The sequence below is a fragment of the Cololabis saira genome, unplaced genomic scaffold (genome assembly GCF_033807715.1).
Source record: "Cololabis saira isolate AMF1-May2022 unplaced genomic scaffold, fColSai1.1 scf135, whole genome shotgun sequence".
Taxonomy (NCBI): Eukaryota; Metazoa; Chordata; class Actinopteri; order Beloniformes; family Belonidae; genus Cololabis; species Cololabis saira.
Window position 1 is genome coordinate 63629 of NW_026906299.1, and position 18372 is coordinate 82000.

The following is an 18372-nucleotide window of genomic DNA, read 5'->3' on the forward strand; positions in this document are numbered from 1 at the left end:
GTGTATGCGTATGTATGCGTATATATATGTCTATATACTAAATATAGTAATAATGCACATATATATGCCTTAGGTTTTACCGGCATGGTATCAACCATTAATATGTGTGCAGACAAGGTTAAAAAAAAAAAAAAAAAAAAAAAAAAAATTGACAGCCCTAGTTAATGCATACAGTCAGGATGGCCGAGCGGTCTAAGGCGCTGCGTTCAGGTCGCAGTCTCCTCTGGAGGCGTGGGTTCGAATCCCACTTCTGACAGTTGCCTTTTGGGGTGGTAGCCTAGTGGCTACAGAGGAGGGTCAACACTTTGCAAGGTCCTTAACCCTTATCGCTCCCCGGTCGCCGGGCCATTGCATGGGAGACCACTGCTCCTAGTTTGACTTGCAATGGGTTGAATGCAGAGAAATAATTTCCACATTGTGCACACACACACACATGGCCACACAGACATGTACATACACACGCACGTATACGCACACATAGACGTATACACTGGCTTTTTCATCTGCATGCTTGCTCTGTAGTTTTTGGGGTTAGTTAGCGGTAGCTTAGCTTAGACTGTGATCGGATCTCGAGGTTTTGGTCGATTGCTGCTCATGTTTTGGTCGGCTCCGTGTCGGTTTTGTGTTTCGTTTGTGGTTTTTGTTGCAGATTTCCAATACTTGATGTGTGCCTCCATGTGTTCTTGCTTCCTGGATTGGCAGTAGATGTCACCTCCCCCACCCCCCACCCCCACCCCAAAAAAAAAAAAACTCACTGCGTTTGTATGTGTATATATATGTATGTGTATGCGTATGTATGCGTATATATATGTCTATATACTAAATATAGTAATAATGCACATATATATGCCTTAGGTTTTACCGGCATGGTATCAACCATTAATATGTGTGCAGACAAGGTTAAAAAAAAAAAAAAAAAAAAAAAAAAAATTGACAGCCCTAGTTAATGCATACAGTCAGGATGGCCGAGCGGTCTAAGGCGCTGCGTTCAGGTCGCAGTCTCCTCTGGAGGCGTGGGTTCGAATCCCACTTCTGACAGTTGCCTTTTGGGGTGGTAGCCTAGTGGCTACAGAGGAGGGTCAACACTTTGCAAGGTCCTTAACCCTTATCGCTCCCCGGTCGCCGGGCCATTGCATGGGAGACCACTGCTCCTAGTTTGACTTGCAATGGGTTGAATGCAGAGAAATAATTTCCACATTGTGCACACACACAAACATAGCCACACAGACATGTACATACACACGCACGTATACGCACACATAGACGTATACACTGGCTTGTTCACCTGCATGCTTGCTCTGTAGTTTTTGGGGTTAGTTAGCGGTAGCTTAGCTTAGACTGTGATCGGATCTCGAGGTTTTGGTCGATTGCTGCTCATGTTTTGGTCGGCTCTGTGTCGGTTTTGTGTTTCGTTTGTGGTTTTTGTTGCAGATTTCCAATACTTGATGTGTGCCTCCATGTGTTCTTGCTTCCTGGATTGGCAGTAGATGTCACCTCCCCCACCCCCCACCCCCACCCCAAAAAAAAAAAAAACTCACTGCGTTTGTATGTGTATATATATGTATGTGTATGCGTATGTATGCGTATTCAATTCAATTCAATTCAATTTTATTTATATAGCGTCTAATACAACAGATGTTGTCTCTAGACGCTTTCCAGAGATCCAGAACATGAACATAAACATAAACATAAACATAAACATAAACATAAACATAAACATAAACCCCCGAGCAATTATTATATAAACAATGGCAGGTAAAAACTCCCTTAGTGGAAGAAAAGCCTTAAGCCAAACAGTGGCAAGGAAAAACTCCCCTTTAGGAGGGAAGAAACCTTGAGCAGGACCAGGCTCATAAGGGGGGACCCTCCTGCCGAAGGCCAGACTGGGGGAGTCAGGGACGTCGACAGCACACAGCAGGCAGGTGGAAGCAGCAACGGGATGACCAGAGGTGGGGGGGGGGGGGGGGCGTCAGCAGCACACAACAGTCATGTGGAAGCAGAAGCGGGATGACCAGAGGGGGGGGGGGGCATCAGCAGCACACAACAGTCATGTGGAAGCAGCAGCGGGATGACCAGAGGGGGGGGGGGTGCAGGCAGGCGGAAGCAGCAACAGCAGACATCAGACAGACAACAGCGTATATATATGTATATATACTAAATATAGTAATAATGCACATATATATGCCTTAGGTTTTACCGGCATGGTATCAACCATTAATATGTGTGCAGACAAGGTTAAAAAAAAAAAAAAAAAAAAAAAAAAAATTGACAGCCCTAGTTAATGCATACAGTCAGGATGGCCGAGCGGTCTAAGGCGCTGCGTTCAGGTCGCAGTCTCCTCTGGAGGCGTGGGTTCGAATCCCACTTCTGACAGTTGCCTTTTGGGGTGGTAGCCTAGTGGCTACAGAGGAGGGTCAACACTTTGCAAGGTCCTTAACCCTTATCGCTCCCCGGTCGCCGGACCATTGCATGGGAGACCACTGCTCCTAGTTTGACTTGCAATGGGTTGAATGCAGAGAAATAATTTCCACATTGTGCACACACACACACATGGCCACACAGACATGTACATACACACGCACGTATACGCACACATAGACGTATACACTGGCTTGTTCACCTGCATGCTTGCTCTGTAGTTTTTGGGGTTAGTTAGCGGTAGCTTAGCTTAGACTGTGATCGGATCTCGAGGTTTTGGTCCATTGCTGCTCATGTTTTGGTCGGCTCCGTGTCGGTTTTGTGTTTCGTTTGTGGTTTTTGTTGCAGATTTCCAATACTTGATGTGTGCCTCCATGTGTTCTTGCTTCCTGGATTGGCAGTAGATGTCACCTCCCCCACCCCCCACCCCCACCCCAAAAAAAAAAAACTCACTGCGTTTGTATGTGTATATATATGTATGTGTATGCGTATGTATGCGTATATATATGAATATATACTAAATATAGTAATAATGCACATATATATGCCTTAGGTTTTACCGGCATGGTATCAACCATTAATATGTGTGCAGACAAGGTTAAAAAAAAAAAAAAAAAAAAAAAAAAAAATTGACAGCCCTAGTTAATGCATACAGTCAGGATGGCCGAGCGGTCTAAGGCGCTGCGTTCAGGTCGCAGTCTCCTCTGGAGGCGTGGGTTCGAATCCCACTTCTGACAGTTGCCTTTTGGGGTGGTAGCCTAGTGGCTACAGAGGAGGGTCAACACTTTGCAAAGTCCTTAACCCTTATCGCTCCCCGGTCGCCGGGCCATTGCATGAGAGACCACTGCTCCTAGTTTGACTTGCAATGGGTTGAATGCAGAGAAATAATTTCCACATTGTGCACACACACACACATGGCCACACAGACATGTACATACACACGCACGTATACGCACACATAGACGTATACACTGGCTTGTTCACCTGCATGCTTGCTCTGTAGTTTTTGGGGTTAGTTAGCGGTAGCTTAGCTTAGACTGTGATCGGATCTCGAGGTTTTGGTCCATTGCTGCTCATGTTTTGGTCGGCTCCGTGTCGGTTTTGTGTTTCGTTTGTGGTTTTTGTTGCAGATTTCCAATACTTGATGTGTGCCTCCATGTGTTCTTGCTTCCTGGATTGGCAGTAGATGTCACCTCCCCCACCCCCCACCCCCACCCCAAAAAAAAAAAAACTCACTGCGTTTGTATGTGTATATATATGTATGTGTATGCGTATGTATGCGTATATATATGAATATATACTAAATATAGTAATAATGCACATATATATGCCTTAGGTTTTACCGGCATGGTATCAACCATTAATATGTGTGCAGACAAGGTTAAAAAAAAAAATAAATAAATAAATAAATTGACAGCCCTCGTTAATGCATACAGTCAGGATGGCCGAGCGGTCTAAGGCGCTGCGTTCAGGTCGCAGTCTCCTCTGGAGGCATGGGTTTGAATCCCACTTCTGACAGTTGCCTTTTGGGGTGGTAGCCTAGTGGCTACAGAGGAGGGTCAACACTTTGCAAGGTCCTTAACCCTTATCGCTCCCCGGTCGCCGGGCCATTGCATGGGAGACCACTGCTCCTAGTTTGACTTGCAATGGGTTGAATGCAGAGAAATAATTTCCACATTGTGCACACACACACACATGGCCACACAGACATGTACATACACACGCACGTATATGCACACATAGACGTATACACTGGCTTGTTCACCTGCATGCTTGCTCTGTAGTTTTTGGGGTTAGTTAGCGGTAGCTTAGCTTAGACTGTGATCAGATCTCGAGGTTTTGGTCCATTGCTGCTCATGTTTTGGTCGGCTCCGTGTCGGTTTTGTGTTTCGTTTGTGGTTTTTGTTGCAGATTTCCAATACTTGATGTGTGCCTCCATGTGTTCTTGCTTCCTGGATTGGCAGTAGATGTCACCTCCCCCACCCCCCACCCCCACCCCAAAAAAAAAAAACTCACTGCGTTTGTATGTGTATATATATGTATGTGTATGCGTATGTATGCGTATATATATGAATATATACTAAATATAGTAATAATGCACATATATATGCCTTAGGTTTTACCGGCATGGTATCAACCATTAATATGTGTGCAGACAAGGTTAAAAAAATTAAAAAAAATAAATAAAAAATTGACAGCCCTAGTTAATGCATACAGTCAGGATGGCCGAGCGGTCTAAGGCGCTGCGTTCAGGTCGCAGTCTCCTCTGGAGACGTGGGTTCGAATCCCACTTCTGACAGTTGCCTTTTGGGGTGGTAGCCTAGTGGCTACAGAGGAGGGTCAACACTTTGCAAGGTCCTTAACCCTTATCGCTCCCCGGTCGCCGGGCCATTGCATGGGAGACCACTGCTCCTAGTTTGACTTGCAATGGGTTGAATGCAGAGAAATAATTTCCACATTGTGCACACACACACACATGGCCACACAGACATGTACATACACACGCACGTATACGCACACATAGACGTATACACTGGCTTTTTCATCTGCATGCTTGCTCTGTAGTTTTTGGGGTTAGTTAGCGGTAGCTTAGCTTAGACTGTGATCGGATCTCGAGGTTTTGGTCGATTGCTGCTCATGTTTTGGTCGGCTCCGTGTCGGTTTTGTGTTTCGTTTGTGGTTTTTGTTGCAGATTTCCAATACTTGATGTGTGCCTCCATGTGTTCTTGCTTCCTGGATTGGCAGTAGATGTCACCTCCCCCACCCCCCACCCCCACCCCAAAAAAAAAAAAACTCACTGCGTTTGTATGTGTATATATATGTATGTGTATGCGTATGTATGCGTATATATATGTCTATATACTAAATATAGTAATAATGCACATATATATGCCTTAGGTTTTACCGGCATGGTATCAACCATTAATATGTGTGCAGACAAGGTTAAAAAAAAAAAAAAAAAAAAAAAAAAAATTGACAGCCCTAGTTAATGCATACAGTCAGGATGGCCGAGCGGTCTAAGGCGCTGCGTTCAGGTCGCAGTCTCCTCTGGAGGCGTGGGTTCGAATCCCACTTCTGACAGTTGCCTTTTGGGGTGGTAGCCTAGTGGCTACAGAGGAGGGTCAACACTTTGCAAGGTCCTTAACCCTTATCGCTCCCCGGTCGCCGGGCCATTGCATGGGAGACCACTGCTCCTAGTTTGACTTGCAATGGGTTGAATGCAGAGAAATAATTTCCACATTGTGCACACACACAAACATAGCCACACAGACATGTACATACACACGCACGTATACGCACACATAGACGTATACACTGGCTTGTTCACCTGCATGCTTGCTCTGTAGTTTTTGGGGTTAGTTAGCGGTAGCTTAGCTTAGACTGTGATCGGATCTCGAGGTTTTGGTCGATTGCTGCTCATGTTTTGGTCGGCTCCGTGTCGGTTTTGTGTTTCGTTTGTGGTTTTTGTTGCAGATTTCCAATACTTGATGTGTGCCTCCATGTGTTCTTGCTTCCTGGATTGGCAGTAGATGTCACCTCCCCCACCCCCCACCCCCACCCCAAAAAAAAAAAAACTCACTGCGTTTGTATGTGTATATATATGTATGTGTATGCGTATGTATGCGTATATATATGTATATATACTAAATATAGTAATAATGCACATATATATGCCTTAGGTTTTACCGGCATGGTATCAACCATTAATATGTGTGCAGACAAGGTTAAAAAAAAAAAAAAAAAAAAAAAAAAAATTGACAGCCCTAGTTAATGCATACAGTCAGGATGGCCGAGCGGTCTAAGGCGCTGCGTTCAGGTCGCAGTCTCCTCTGGAGGCGTGGGTTCGAATCCCACTTCTGACAGTTGCCTTTTGGGGTGGTAGCCTAGTGGCTACAGAGGAGGGTCAACACTTTGCAAGGTCCTTAACCCTTATCGCTCCCCGGTCGCCGGACCATTGCATGGGAGACCACTGCTCCTAGTTTGACTTGCAATGGGTTGAATGCAGAGAAATAATTTCCACATGCTGCACACACACACACATGGCCACACAGACATGTACATACACACGCACGTATACGCACACATAGACGTATACACTGGCTTGTTCACCTGCATGCTTGCTCTGTAGTTTTTGGGGTTAGTTAGCGGTAGCTTAGCTTAGACTGTGATCGGATCTCGAGGTTTTGGTCCATTGCTGCTCATGTTTTGGTCGGCTCCGTGTCGGTTTTGTGTTTCGTTTGTGGTTTTTGTTGCAGATTTCCAATACTTGATGTGTGCCTCCATGTGTTCTTGCTTCCTGGATTGGCAGTAGATGTCACCTCCCACACCCCCCACCCCCACCCCAAAAAAAAAAAAACTCACTGCGTTTGTATGTGTATATATATGTATGTGTATGCGTATGTATGCGTATATATATGAATATATACTAAATATAGTAATAATGCACATATATATGCCTTAGGTTTTACCGGCATGGTATCAACCATTAATATGTGTGCAGACAAGGTTAAAAAAAAAAAAAAAAAAAAAAAAAAAAATTGACAGCCCTAGTTAATGCATACAGTCAGGATGGCAGAGCGGTCTAAGGCGCTGCGTTCAGGTCGCAGTCTCCTCTGGAGGCGTGGGTTCGAATCCCACTTCTGACAGTTGCCTTTTGGGGTGGTAGCCTAGTGGCTACAGAGGAGGGTCAACACTTTGCAAGGTCCTTAACCCTTATCGCTCCCCGGTCGCCGGGCCATTGCATGGGAGACCACTGCTCCTAGTTTGACTTGCAATGGGTTGAATGCAGAGAAATAATTTCCACATTGTGCACACACACACACATGGCCACACAGACATGTACATACACACGCACACATAGACGTATACACTGGCTTTTTCATCTGCATGCTTGCTCTGTAGTTTTTGGGGTTAGTTAGCGGTAGCTTAGCTTAGACTGTGATCGGATCTCGAGGTTTTGGTCCATTGCTGCTCATGTTTTGGTCGGCTCCGTGTCGGTTTTGTGTTTCGTTTGTGGTTTTTGTTGCAGATTTCCAATACTTGATGTGTGCCTCCATGTGTTCTTGCTTCCTGGATTGGCAGTAGATGTCACCTCCCCCACCCCCCACCCCCACCCCAAAAAAAAAAAACTCACTGCGTTTGTATGTGTATATATATGTATGTGTATGCGTATGTATGCGTATATATATGAATATATACTAAATATAGTAATAATGCACATATATATGCCTTAGGTTTTACCGGCATGGTATCAACCATTAATATGTGTGCAGACAAGGTTAAAAAAAAAAAAAAAAAAAAAAAAAAAAATTGACAGCCCTAGTTAATGCATACAGTCAGGATGGCCGAGCGGTCTAAGGCGCTGCGTTCAGGTCGCAGTCTCCTCTGGAGGCGTGGGTTCGAATCCCACTTCTGACAGTTGCCTTTTGGGGTGGTAGCCTAGTGGCTACAGAGGAGGGTCAACACTTTGCAAGGTCCTTAACCCTTATCGCTCCCCGGTCGCCGGACCATTGCATGGGAGACCACTGCTCCTAGTTTGACTTGCAATGGGTTGAATGCAGAGAAATAATTTCCACATTGTGCACACACACACACATGGCCACACAGACATGTACATACACACGCACACATAGACGTATACACTGGCTTTTTCATCTGCATGCTTGCTCTGTAGTTTTTGGGGTTAGTTAGCGGTAGCTTAGCTTAGACTGTGATCGGATCTCGAGGTTTTGGTCCATTGCTGCTCATGTTTTGGTCGGCTCCGTGTCGGTTTTGTGTTTCGTTTGTGGTTTTTGTTGCAGATTTCCAATACTTGATGTGTGCCTCCATGTGTTCTTGCTTCCTGGATTGGCAGTAGATGTCACCTCCCCCACCCCCCACCCCCACCCCAAAAAAAAAAAACTCACTGCGTTTGTATGTGTATATATATGTATGTGTATGCGTATGTATGCGTATATATATGAATATATACTAAATATAGTAATAATGCACATATATATGCCTTAGGTTTTACCGGCATGGTATCAACCATTAATATGTGTGCAGACAAGGTTAAAAAAAAAAAAAAAAAAAAAAAAAAAAATTGACAGCCCTAGTTAATGCATACAGTCAGGATGGCCGAGCGGTCTAAGGCGCTGCGTTCAGGTCGCAGTCTCCTCTGGAGGCGTGGGTTCGAATCCCACTTCTGACAGTTGCCTTTTGGGGTGGTAGCCTAGTGGCTACAGAGGAGGGTCAACACTTTGCAAGGTCCTTAACCCTTATCGCTCCCCGGTCGCCGGACCATTGCATGGGAGACCACTGCTCCTAGTTTGACTTGCAATGGGTTGAATGCAGAGAAATAATTTCCACATTGTGCACACACACACACATGGCCACACAGACATGTACATACACACGCACGTATACGCACACATAGACGTATACACTGGCTTGTTCACCTGCATGCTTGCTCTGTAGTTTTTGGGGTTAGTTAGCGGTAGCTTAGCTTAGACTGTGATCGGATCTCGAGGTTTTGGTCCATTGCTGCTCATGTTTTGGTCGGCTCCGTGTCGGTTTTGTGTCTCGTTTGTGGTTTTTGTTGCAGATTTCCAATACTTGATGTGTGCCTCCATGTGTTCTTGCTTCCTGGATTGGCAGTAGATGTCACCTCCCCCACCCCCCACCCCCACCCCAAAAAAAAAAAAACTCACTGGGTTTGTATGTGTATATATATGTATGTGTATGCGTATGTATGCGTATATATATGTATATATACTAAATATAGTAATAATGCACATATATATGCCTTAGGTTTTACCGGCATGGTATCAACCATTAATATGTGTGCAGACAAGGTTAAAAAAAAAAAAAAAAAAAAAAAAAAAATTGACAGCCCTAGTTAATGCATACAGTCAGGATGGCCGAGCGGTCTAAGGCGCTGCGTTCAGGTCGCAGTCTCCTCTGGAGGCGTGGGTTCGAATCCCACTTCTGACAGTTGCCTTTTGGGGTGGTAGCCTAGTGGCTACAGAGGAGGGTCAACACTTTGCAAGGTCCTTAACCCTTATCGCTCCCCGGTCGCCGGACCATTGCATGGGAGACCACTGCTCCTAGTTTGACTTGCAATGGGTTGAATGCAGAGAAATAATTTCCACATTGTGCACACACACACACATGGCCACACAGACATGTACATACACACGCACGTATACGCACACATAGACGTATACACTGGCTTGTTCACCTGCATGCTTGCTCTGTAGTTTTTGGGGTTAGTTAGCGGTAGCTTAGCTTAGACTGTGATCGGATCTCGAGGTTTTGGTCCATTGCTGCTCATGTTTTGGTCGGCTCCGTGTCGGTTTTGTGTTTCGTTTGTGGTTTTTGTTGCAGATTTCCAATACTTGATGTGTGCCTCCATGTGTTCTTGCTTCCTGGATTGGCAGTAGATGTCACCTCCCCCACCCCCCACCCCCACCCCAAAAAAAAAAAAACTCACTGCGTTTGTATGTGTATATATATGTATGTGTATGCGTATGTATGCGTATATATATATGAATATATACTAAATATAGTAATAATGCACATATATATGCCTTAGGTTTTACCGGCGTGGTATCAACCATTAATATGTGTGCAGACAAGCGAAAAAAAAAAAAAAAAAAAAAAAAAAAAAAAATTGACGGCCCTAGTTAATGCATACAGTCAGGATGGCCGAGCGGTCTAAGGCGCTGCGTTCAGGTCGCAGTCTCCTCTGGAGGCGTCAGGCACTTAGTTTGACTTGCAATGGGTTGAATGCAGAGAAATAATTTCCACATTGTGCACACACACACACACATGGCCACACAGACATGTACATACACACGCACGTATACGCACACATAGACGTATACACTGGCTTGTTCACCTGCATGCTTGCTCTGTAGTTTTTGGGGTTAGTTAGCGGTAGCTTAGCTTAGACTGTGATCGGATCTCGAGGTTTTGGTCCATTGCTGCTCATGTTTTGGTCGGCTCCGTGTCGGTTTTGTGTCTCGTTTGTGGTTTTTGTTGCAGATTTCCAATACTTGATGTGTGCCTCCATGTGTTCTTGCTTCCTGGATTGGCAGTAGATGTCACCTCCCCCACCCCCCACCCCCACCCCAAAAAAAAAAAAAACTCACTGGGTTTGTATGTGTATATATATGTATGTGTATGCGTATGTATGCGTATATATATGTATATATACTAAATATAGTAATAATGCACATATATATGCCTTAGGTTTTACCGGCATGGTATCAACCATTAATATGTGTGCAGACAAGTTAAAAAAAAAAAAAAAAAAAAAAAAAAAAAAAAAAAAATTGACAGCCCTAGTTAATGCATACAGTCAGGATGGCCGAGCGGTCTAAGGCGCTGCGTTCAGGTCGCAGTCTCCTCTGGAGGCGTGGGTTCGAATCCCACTTCTGACAGTTGCCTTTTGGGGTGGTAGCCTAGTGGCTACAGAGGAGGGTCAACACTTTGCAAGGTCCTTAACCCTTATCGCTCCCCGGTCGCCGGGCCATTGCATGGGAGACCACTGCTCCTAGTTTGACTTGCAATGGGTTGAATGCAGAGAAATAATTTCCACATTGTGCACACACACACACATGGCCACACAGACATGTACATACACACGCACGTATACGCACACATAGACGTATACACTGGCTTGTTCACCTGCATGCTTGCTCTGTAGTTTTTGGGGTTAGTTAGCGGTAGCTTAGCTTAGACTGTGATCGGATCTCGAGGTTTTGGTCCATTGCTGCTCATGTTTTGGTCGGCTCCGTGTCGGTTTTGTGTCTCGTTTGTGGTTTTTGTTGCAGATTTCCAATACTTGATGTGTGCCTCCATGTGTTCTTGCTTCCTGGATTGGCAGTAGATGTCACCTCCCCCACCCCCCACCCCCACCCCAAAAAAAAAAAAACTCACTGGGTTTGTATGTGTATATATATGTATGTGTATGCGTATGTATGCGTATATATATGTATATATACTAAATATAGTAATAATGCACATATATATGCCTTAGGTTTTACCGGCATGGTATCAACCATTAATATGTGTGCAGACAAGGTTAAAAAAAAAAAAAAAAAAAAAAAAAAAAAAATTGACAGCCCTAGTTCATGCATACAGTCAGGATGGCCGAGCGGTCTAAGGCGCTGCGTTCAGGTCGCAGTCTCCTCTGGAGGCGTGGGTTCGAATCCCACTTCTGACAGTTGCCTTTTGGGGTGGTAGCCTAGTGGCTACAGAGGAGGGTCAACACTTTGCAAAGTCCTTAACCCTTATCGCTCCCCGGTCGCCGGGCCATTGCATGAGAGACCACTGCTCCTAGTTTGACTTGCAATGGGTTGAATGCAGAGAAATAATTTCCACATTGTGCACACACACACACATGGCCACACAGACATGTACATACACACGCACGTATACGCACACATAGACGTATACACTGGCTTGTTCACCTGCATGCTTGCTCTGTAGTTTTTGGGGTTAGTTAGCGGTAGCTTAGCTTAGACTGTGATCGGATCTCGAGGTTTTGGTCCATTGCTGCTCATGTTTTGGTCGGCTCCGTGTCGGTTTTGTGTTTCGTTTGTGGTTTTTGTTGCAGATTTCCAATACTTGATGTGTGCCTCCATGTGTTCTTGCTTCCTGGATTGGCAGTAGATGTCACCTCCCCCACCCCCCACCCCCACCCCAAAAAAAAAAAAACTCACTGCGTTTGTATGTGTATATATATGTATGTGTATGCGTATGTATGCGTATATATATGAATATATACTAAATATAGTAATAATGCACATATATATGCCTTAGGTTTTACCGGCATGGTATCAACCATTAATATGTGTGCAGACAAGGTTAAAAAAAAAAATAAATAAATAAATAAATTGACAGCCCTCGTTAATGCATACAGTCAGGATGGCCGAGCGGTCTAAGGCGCTGCGTTCAGGTCGCAGTCTCCTCTGGAGGCATGGGTTTGAATCCCACTTCTGACAGTTGCCTTTTGGGGTGGTAGCCTAGTGGCTACAGAGGAGGGTCAACACTTTGCAAGGTCCTTAACCCTTATCGCTCCCCGGTCGCCGGGCCATTGCATGGGAGACCACTGCTCCTAGTTTGACTTGCAATGGGTTGAATGCAGAGAAATAATTTCCACATTGTGCACACACACACACATGGCCACACAGACATGTACATACACACGCACGTATATGCACACATAGACGTATACACTGGCTTGTTCACCTGCATGCTTGCTCTGTAGTTTTTGGGGTTAGTTAGCGGTAGCTTAGCTTAGACTGTGATCAGATCTCGAGGTTTTGGTCCATTGCTGCTCATGTTTTGGTCGGCTCCGTGTCGGTTTTGTGTTTCGTTTGTGGTTTTTGTTGCAGATTTCCAATACTTGATGTGTGCCTCCATGTGTTCTTGCTTCCTGGATTGGCAGTAGATGTCACCTCCCCCACCCCCCACCCCCACCCCAAAAAAAAAAAACTCACTGCGTTTGTATGTGTATATATATGTATGTGTATGCGTATGTATGCGTATATATATGAATATATACTAAATATAGTAATAATGCACATATATATGCCTTAGGTTTTACCGGCATGGTATCAACCATTAATATGTGTGCAGACAAGGTTAAAAAAATTAAAAAAAATAAATAAAAAATTGACAGCCCTAGTTAATGCATACAGTCAGGATGGCCGAGCGGTCTAAGGCGCTGCGTTCAGGTCGCAGTCTCCTCTGGAGGCGTGGGTTCGAATCCCACTTCTGACAGTTGCCTTTTGGGGTGGTAGCCTAGTGGCTACAGAGGAGGGTCAACACTTTGCAAGGTCCTTAACCCTTATCGCTCCCCGGTCGCCGGGCCATTGCATGGGAGACCACTGCTCCTAGTTTGACTTGCAATGGGTTGAATGCAGAGAAATAATTTCCACATTGTGCACACACACACACATGGCCACACAGACATGTACATACACACGCACGTATACGCACACATAGACGTATACACTGGCTTGTTCACCTGCATGCTTGCTCTGTAGTTTTTGGGGTTAGTTAGCGGTAGCTTAGCTTAGACTGTGATCGGATCTCGAGGTTTTGGTCCATTGCTGCTCATGTTTTGGTCGGCTCCGTGTCGGTTTTGTGTTTCGTTTGTGGTTTTTGTTGCAGATTTCCAATACTTGATGTGTGCCTCCATGTGTTCTTGCTTCCTGGATTGGCAGTAGATGTCACCTCCCCCACCCCCCACCCCCACCCCAAAAAAAAAAAACTCACTGCGTTTGTATGTGTATATATATGTATGTGTATGCGTATGTATGCGTATATATATGTATATATACTAAATATAGTAATAATGCACATATATATGCCTTAGGTTTTACCGGCATGGTATCAACCATTAATATGTGTGCAGACAAGGTTAAAAAAAAAAATAAATAAATAAATAAATTGACAGCCCTCGTTAATGCATACAGTCAGGATGGCCGAGCGGTCTAAGGCGCTGCGTTCAGGTCGCAGTCTCCTCTGGAGGCATGGGTTTGAATCCCACTTCTGACAGTTGCCTTTTGGGGTGGTAGCCTAGTGGCTACAGAGGAGGGTCAACACTTTGCAAGGTCCTTAACCCTTATCGCTCCCCGGTCGCCGGGCCATTGCATGGGAGACCACTGCTCCTAGTTTGACTTGCAATGGGTTGAATGCAGAGAAATAATTTCCACATTGTGCACACACACACACATGGCCACACAGACATGTACATACACACGCACGTATATGCACACATAGACGTATACACTGGCTTGTTCACCTGCATGCTTGCTCTGTAGTTTTTGGGGTTAGTTAGCGGTAGCTTAGCTTAGACTGTGATCAGATCTCGAGGTTTTGGTCCATTGCTGCTCATGTTTTGGTCGGCTCCGTGTCGGTTTTGTGTTTCGTTTGTGGTTTTTGTTGCAGATTTCCAATACTTGATGTGTGCCTCCATGTGTTCTTGCTTCCTGGATTGGCAGTAGATGTCACCTCCCCCACCCCCCACCCCCACCCCAAAAAAAAAAAACTCACTGCGTTTGTATGTGTATATATATGTATGTGTATGCGTATGTATGCGTATATATATGAATATATACTAAATATAGTAATAATGCACATATATATGCCTTAGGTTTTACCGGCATGGTATCAACCATTAATATGTGTGCAGACAAGGTTAAAAAAATTAAAAAAAATAAATAAAAAATTGACAGCCCTAGTTAATGCATACAGTCAGGATGGCCGAGCGGTCTAAGGCGCTGCGTTCAGGTAGCAGTCTCCTCTGGAGGCGTGGGTTCGAATCCCACTTCTGACAGTTGCCTTTTGGGGTGGTAGCCTAGTGGCTACAGAGGAGGGTCAACACTTTGCAAGGTCCTTAACCCTTATCGCTCCCCGGTCGCCGGGCCATTGCATGGGAGACCACTGCTCCTAGTTTGACTTGCAATGGGTTGAATGCAGAGAAATAATTTCCACATTGTGCACACACACACACATGGCCACACAGACATGTACATACACACGCACGTATACGCACACATAGACGTATACACTGGCTTGTTCACCTGCATGCTTGCTCTGTAGTTTTTGGGGTTAGTTAGCGGTAGCTTAGCTTAGACTGTGATCGGATCTCGAGGTTTTGGTCCATTGCTGCTCATGTTTTGGTCGGCTCCGTGTCGGTTTTGTGTCTCGTTTGTGGTTTTTGTTGCAGATTTCCAATACTTGATGTGTGCCTCCATGTGTTCTTGCTTCCTGGATTGGCAGTAGATGTCACCTCCCCCACCCCCCACCCCCACCCCAAAAAAAAAAAAACTCACTGGGTTTGTATGTGTATATATATGTATGTGTATGCGTATGTATGCGTATATATATGTATATATACTAAATATAGTAATAATGCACATATATATGCCTTAGGTTTTACCGGCATGGTATCAACCATTAATATGTGTGCAGACAAGGTTAAAAAAAAAAAAAAAAAAAAAAAAAAAAAAATTGACAGCCCTAGTTAATGCATACAGTCAGGATGGCCGAGCGGTCTAAGGCGCTGCGTTCAGGTCGCAGTCTCCTCTGGAGGCGTGGGTTCGAATCCCACTTCTGACAGTTGCCTTTTGGGGTGGTAGCCTAGTGGCTACAGAGGAGGGTCAACACTTTGCAAAGTCCTTAACCCTTATCGCTCCCCGGTCGCCGGGCCATTGCATGAGAGACCACTGCTCCTAGTTTGACTTGCAATGGGTTGAATGCAGAGAAATAATTTCCACATTGTGCACACACACACACATGGCCACACAGACATGTACATACACACGCACGTATACGCACACATAGACGTATACACTGGCTTGTTCACCTGCATGCTTGCTCTGTAGTTTTTGGGGTTAGTTAGCGGTAGCTTAGCTTAGACTGTGATCGGATCTCGAGGTTTTGGTCCATTGCTGCTCATGTTTTGGTCGGCTCCGTGTCGGTTTTGTGTTTCGTTTGTGGTTTTTGTTGCAGATTTCCAATACTTGATGTGTGCCTCCATGTGTTCTTGCTTCCTGGATTGGCAGTAGATGTCACCTCCCCCACCCCCCACCCCCACCCCAAAAAAAAAAAACTCACTGCGTTTGTATGTGTATATATATGTATGTGTATGCGTATGTATGCGTATATATATGAATATATACTAAATATAGTAATAATGCACATATATATGCCTTAGGTTTTACCGGCATGGTATCAACCATTAATATGTGTGCAGACAAGGTTAAAAAAAAAAATAAATAAATAAATAAATTGACAGCCCTCGTTAATGCATACAGTCAGGATGGCCGAGCGGTCTAAGGCGCTGCGTTCAGGTCGCAGTCTCCTCTGGAGGCATGGGTTTGAATCCCACTTCTGACAGTTGCCTTTTGGGGTGGTAGCCTAGTGGCTACAGAGGAGGGTCAACACTTTGCAAGGTCCTTAACCCTTATCGCTCCCCGGTCGCCGGGCCATTGCATGGGAGACCACTGCTCCTAGTTTGACTTGCAATGGGTTGAATGCAGAGAAATAATTTCCACATTGTGCACACACACACACATGGCCACACAGACATGTACATACACACGCACGTATATGCACACATAGACGTATACACTGGCTTGTTCACCTGCATGCTTGCTCTGTAGTTTTTGGGGTTAGTTAGCGGTAGCTTAGCTTAGACTGTGATCAGATCTCGAGGTTTTGGTCCATTGCTGCTCATGTTTTGGTCGGCTCCGTGTCGGTTTTGTGTTTCGTTTGTGGTTTTTGTTGCAGATTTCCAATACTTGATGTGTGCCTCCATGTGTTCTTGCTTCCTGGATTGGCAGTAGATGTCACCTCCCCCACCCCCCACCCCCACCCCAAAAAAAAAAAACTCACTGCGTTTGTATGTGTATATATATGTATGTGTATGCGTATGTATGCGTATATATATGAATATATACTAAATATAGTAATAATGCACATATATATGCCTTAGGTTTTACCGGCATGGTATCAACCATTAATATGTGTGCAGACAAGGTTAAAAAAATTAAAAAAAATAAATAAAAAATTGACAGCCCTAGTTAATGCATACAGTCAGGATGGCCGAGCGGTTTAAGGCGCTGCGTTCAGGTCGCAGTCTCCTCTGGAGACGTGGGTTCGAATCCCACTTCTGACAGTTGCCTTTTGGGGTGGTAGCCTAGTGGCTACAGAGGAGGGTCAACACTTTGCAAGGTCCTTAACCCTTATCGCTCCCCGGTCGCCGGGCCATTGCATGGGAGACCACTGCTCCTAGTTTGACTTGCAATGGGTTGAATGCAGAGAAATAATTTCCACATTGTGCACACACACACACATGGCCACACAGACATGTACATACACACGCACGTATACGCACACATAGACGTATACACTGGCTTTTTCATCTGCATGCTTGCTCTGTAGTTTTTGGGGTTAGTTAGCGGTAGCTTAGCTTAGACTGTGATCGGATCTCGAGGTTTTGGTCGATTGCTGCTCATGTTTTGGTCGGCTCCGTGTCGGTTTTGTGTTTCGTTTGTGGTTTTTGTTGCAGATTTCCAATACTTGATGTGTGCCTCCATGTGTTCTTGCTTCCTGGATTGGCAGTAGATGTCACCTCCCCCACCCCCCACCCCCACCCCAAAAAAAAAAAAACTCACTGCGTTTGTATGTGTATATATATGTATGTGTATGCGTATGTATGCGTATATATATGAATATATACTAAATATAGTAATAATGCACATATATATGCCTTAGGTTTTACCGGCATGGTATCAACCATTAATATGTGTGCAGACAAGGTTAAAAAAAAAAAAAAAAAAAAAAAAAAAAAATTGACAGCCCTAGTTAATGCATACAGTCAGGATGGCCGAGCGGTCTAAGGCGCTGCGTTCAGGTCGCAGTCTCCTCTGGAGGCGTGGGTTCGAATCCCACTTCTGACAGTTGCCTTTTGCGGTGGTAGCCTAGTGGCTACAGAGGAGGGTCAACACTTTGCAAGGTCCTTAACCCTTATCGCTCCCCGGTCGCCGGACCATTGCATGGGAGACCACTGCTCCTAGTTTGACTTGCAATGGGTTGAATGCAGAGAAATAATTTCCACATTGTGCACACACACACACATGGCCACACAGACATGTACATACACACGCACGTATACGCACACATAGACGTATACACTGGGTTGTTCACCTGCATGCTTGCTCTGTAGTTTTTGGGGTTAGTTAGCGGTAGCTTAGCTTAGACTGTGATCGGATCTCGAGGTTTTGGTCCATTGCTGCTCATGTTTTGGTCGGCTCCGTGTCGGTTTTGTGTCTCGTTTGTGGTTTTTGTTGCAGATTTCCAATACTTGATGTGTGCCTCCATGTGTTCTTGCTTCCTGGATTGGCAGTAGATGTCACCTCCCCCACCCCCCACCCCCACCCCAAAAAAAAAAAA

At 44.9% G+C, this 18372-nt stretch overlaps 22 non-coding genes across 22 annotated transcripts; all 22 read left to right on the forward strand.

The window, feature by feature from the left end:
* Window positions 1–173: 173 nt before the first annotated feature.
* Window positions 174–256, forward strand: trnal-cag (transfer RNA leucine (anticodon CAG)). The gene has a single exon. It is a non-coding gene; the product is annotated as a tRNA-Leu (tRNA).
* Window positions 257–955: 699 nt separating this feature from the next.
* On the forward strand, window positions 956–1038 carry trnal-cag (transfer RNA leucine (anticodon CAG)). Its single transcript has one exon. It is a non-coding gene; the product is annotated as a tRNA-Leu (tRNA).
* A 1252-nt stretch (window positions 1039–2290) lies between these two features.
* On the forward strand, window positions 2291–2373 carry trnal-cag (transfer RNA leucine (anticodon CAG)). The gene has a single exon. It is a non-coding gene; the product is annotated as a tRNA-Leu (tRNA).
* A 699-nt stretch (window positions 2374–3072) lies between these two features.
* trnal-cag (transfer RNA leucine (anticodon CAG)) lies at window positions 3073–3155 on the forward strand. Its single transcript has one exon. It is a non-coding gene; the product is annotated as a tRNA-Leu (tRNA).
* A 698-nt stretch (window positions 3156–3853) lies between these two features.
* Window positions 3854–3936, forward strand: trnal-cag (transfer RNA leucine (anticodon CAG)). Its single transcript has one exon. It is a non-coding gene; the product is annotated as a tRNA-Leu (tRNA).
* A 698-nt stretch (window positions 3937–4634) lies between these two features.
* trnal-cag (transfer RNA leucine (anticodon CAG)) lies at window positions 4635–4717 on the forward strand. The gene has a single exon. It is a non-coding gene; the product is annotated as a tRNA-Leu (tRNA).
* Window positions 4718–5416: 699 nt separating this feature from the next.
* On the forward strand, window positions 5417–5499 carry trnal-cag (transfer RNA leucine (anticodon CAG)). Its single transcript has one exon. It is a non-coding gene; the product is annotated as a tRNA-Leu (tRNA).
* A 699-nt stretch (window positions 5500–6198) lies between these two features.
* trnal-cag (transfer RNA leucine (anticodon CAG)) lies at window positions 6199–6281 on the forward strand. Its single transcript has one exon. It is a non-coding gene; the product is annotated as a tRNA-Leu (tRNA).
* Window positions 6282–6981: 700 nt separating this feature from the next.
* trnal-cag (transfer RNA leucine (anticodon CAG)) lies at window positions 6982–7064 on the forward strand. Its single transcript has one exon. It is a non-coding gene; the product is annotated as a tRNA-Leu (tRNA).
* Window positions 7065–7753: 689 nt separating this feature from the next.
* Window positions 7754–7836, forward strand: trnal-cag (transfer RNA leucine (anticodon CAG)). Its single transcript has one exon. It is a non-coding gene; the product is annotated as a tRNA-Leu (tRNA).
* A 689-nt stretch (window positions 7837–8525) lies between these two features.
* trnal-cag (transfer RNA leucine (anticodon CAG)) lies at window positions 8526–8608 on the forward strand. Its single transcript has one exon. It is a non-coding gene; the product is annotated as a tRNA-Leu (tRNA).
* A 699-nt stretch (window positions 8609–9307) lies between these two features.
* trnal-cag (transfer RNA leucine (anticodon CAG)) lies at window positions 9308–9390 on the forward strand. Its single transcript has one exon. It is a non-coding gene; the product is annotated as a tRNA-Leu (tRNA).
* Window positions 9391–10758: 1368 nt separating this feature from the next.
* trnal-cag (transfer RNA leucine (anticodon CAG)) lies at window positions 10759–10841 on the forward strand. Its single transcript has one exon. It is a non-coding gene; the product is annotated as a tRNA-Leu (tRNA).
* A 702-nt stretch (window positions 10842–11543) lies between these two features.
* Window positions 11544–11626, forward strand: trnal-cag (transfer RNA leucine (anticodon CAG)). Its single transcript has one exon. It is a non-coding gene; the product is annotated as a tRNA-Leu (tRNA).
* Window positions 11627–12324: 698 nt separating this feature from the next.
* trnal-cag (transfer RNA leucine (anticodon CAG)) lies at window positions 12325–12407 on the forward strand. Its single transcript has one exon. It is a non-coding gene; the product is annotated as a tRNA-Leu (tRNA).
* A 698-nt stretch (window positions 12408–13105) lies between these two features.
* On the forward strand, window positions 13106–13188 carry trnal-cag (transfer RNA leucine (anticodon CAG)). Its single transcript has one exon. It is a non-coding gene; the product is annotated as a tRNA-Leu (tRNA).
* A 697-nt stretch (window positions 13189–13885) lies between these two features.
* On the forward strand, window positions 13886–13968 carry trnal-cag (transfer RNA leucine (anticodon CAG)). Its single transcript has one exon. It is a non-coding gene; the product is annotated as a tRNA-Leu (tRNA).
* A 698-nt stretch (window positions 13969–14666) lies between these two features.
* trnal-cag (transfer RNA leucine (anticodon CAG)) lies at window positions 14667–14749 on the forward strand. The gene has a single exon. It is a non-coding gene; the product is annotated as a tRNA-Leu (tRNA).
* A 702-nt stretch (window positions 14750–15451) lies between these two features.
* Window positions 15452–15534, forward strand: trnal-cag (transfer RNA leucine (anticodon CAG)). Its single transcript has one exon. It is a non-coding gene; the product is annotated as a tRNA-Leu (tRNA).
* Window positions 15535–16231: 697 nt separating this feature from the next.
* Window positions 16232–16314, forward strand: trnal-cag (transfer RNA leucine (anticodon CAG)). Its single transcript has one exon. It is a non-coding gene; the product is annotated as a tRNA-Leu (tRNA).
* Window positions 16315–17012: 698 nt separating this feature from the next.
* trnal-cag (transfer RNA leucine (anticodon CAG)) lies at window positions 17013–17095 on the forward strand. Its single transcript has one exon. It is a non-coding gene; the product is annotated as a tRNA-Leu (tRNA).
* Window positions 17096–17796: 701 nt separating this feature from the next.
* Window positions 17797–17879, forward strand: trnal-cag (transfer RNA leucine (anticodon CAG)). The gene has a single exon. It is a non-coding gene; the product is annotated as a tRNA-Leu (tRNA).
* Window positions 17880–18372: the final 493 nt, after the last annotated feature.